This window comes from Sinocyclocheilus anshuiensis, unplaced genomic scaffold, assembly GCF_001515605.1.
Source record: "Sinocyclocheilus anshuiensis isolate Anshui unplaced genomic scaffold, SAMN03320099.WGS_v1.1 scaffold1648, whole genome shotgun sequence".
NCBI classification, from domain to species: Eukaryota; Metazoa; Chordata; class Actinopteri; order Cypriniformes; family Cyprinidae; genus Sinocyclocheilus; species Sinocyclocheilus anshuiensis.
In genome coordinates this window covers 627,275-629,328 of record NW_015559071.1, presented here as the reverse complement: position 1 = coordinate 629,328, position 2,054 = coordinate 627,275, and the positions used below count along the sequence as shown (strand labels likewise).

Genomic DNA, 2,054 nt, shown 5'->3' with positions numbered 1-2,054 from the left:
AATCTCTGCTTTGTGATTCTCTCAGGTTGAATTTAAAGAACTCGTGGAAAAACGCGTGTTAGAACTTTGGGAACTTCATGCAAACTCTGTTAACGCTCATTCTTCAGAACTGCATGGGTGTGTGTGTGTGTGTGTGTGTGTGTATCTGTGTGTTTAGCTTAGTTTAATGTAATCTAGAATAACCAATACATTCTTGTTTCATTTATAAAGAAGTATTGTCTTGTGTCGTGAAATATTTAAAGTTAAAACTCTGCCTAGATCCTTGTTACCTTGCTCAAAATTAATAAGATTACCATTTTGTTTATGTTGTCGTTGGCCACAAAGTAATATGAACAGAATCGTTACGATATACTGATACCGTTGATACAGTTTAAGCTCTAAGTAGTTGAATCAGATCCACTTGAAGAAATCAATATCGAATCTTTAAGAATCGATTCCTCTCAAAACCTGAGCTAAAATAATAATAATAAATTTAATTACAGATTCAATGAGTTAAATTCTTACAGATGGTGGAGAATGCAGGCAAAGATTTGGCTTAAAAAAAATTAATGAAACCAAGATAGCTTTATCAGACATCGATTCCTCTCAAAACCGGAGCTAAAATAATAATAATTAATTTCAATTAATTCAATTCTTACAGATGGTGGAGAAAATAGCTGGCAAAGATTTGGCTTAAAAAAAATGAATGACACCAAGATATTATTGTGAATCTTTTCTATTTTTATCCGGAAGAATAGATTAGATACAGAGAAACAGAGTTGTTGTGTTACTGGATACTTTTATTGTGGCATACCAGCGTGTTGAATGAATGTAGTGAAACTCGAGTTGTGTTTAAAAAAGTGAACTGCAGTAAAACATTCAAATTTTGTCTGTCGGGACAAAATAAGTCGCTCTAGAAAAGTGCACGAAGAAAAATGAGCATGTTCCTCATTTTCTTCTCTCTTAAAAGGCCTTCATAGTTTGATTTGTTGGTGCGTGTTCGACTTCCAAATTCGTCTATGCTATTAAATCTCCCGGCTTGAGACCATTAACTTAGCTAATTAATGCTCTTGCCATTTATTTCACAAAAACTAGTGAACTTGAAAACGCGGTGCTCAGAGAGTATGCGAACGCTATTTTTATTTTTTGGGGAGAATTGTGAAATCTTGATCAAGTAAGAATTGTGGTTAAATCCACATGTGTTTTTGTCTGTATAAATATGTGCTGATATCTGCCAAGATATCAATGACAGTTATTGTATTAATTGCAGTAAATCTGTACATTAATTTACCTCACTCGAACGAGTCGAGTGAGTTGTCAGCGCTATAAAGATGAGTCTAAAAAGTGCTTTTTGGTTGTTCAGTGTGAAATGCGCCGCCAGTTCACATGAAGGGCGTAAACTGTGTATAGCCATAGACTGTGTGTAGCAGGCTAGGTATTGCAGGGTACGTTGCCATAGTAACAGCCGGAAGTTCTAAGACCCTCACACTAATGGGTTCTTTCACCTCATCTCTCTCTCTTTCATACTGATTTCATCCTATCTCTCTCTTCCTCTCCTCCCATTGAAAAGAACAGACCGATGCAAACTTTATAAACCTTATTGTAACGCGATTTTAACCAACCGTCAGATTAGCAATCTCCACAATCGGTTATAATCATGTTTGTCTAAAGGTTTGTCCTCTTCCCTTCAGCTTGTTTACTCTTAGCAGTTTAAACGGCCATAGCTGTTGTTGTTTCGTTTCGAAAATTGATCCTGGTCATGTGATTAATTCAGCTATAACTGCTCTTATAATATGAATGACATCAATAGATATTACGAATTTAAGTAATTATGGTTTTGAAATTTTAATTTAATTAAAAAAAAAAAATTAGTTTCAGTTCTTGCTTTCACATAGCAACAATATCTACTGATTAATTTAATTATAAATTGCTCTTATAATCTAATGACAACAACTTTAGAATTTTTAATCATTAACTACCAATAGGGCTCTGAAATTTTTGATTGCATTTGTAAGTAATTGGGATGGTATGGATTAAGCTAATTATAATTGCCCTTATGATTGTAGGAACATCAG

General features: G+C 34.1%; 1 pseudogene; it reads left to right on the top strand.

Annotated features, from left to right (window-relative positions):
* The first annotated feature begins 2,035 nt into the window (after window positions 1-2,035).
* Window positions 2,036-2,054, top strand: part of LOC107681557 (uncharacterized) — a 1,265-nt pseudogene continuing 1,246 nt past the window's right edge.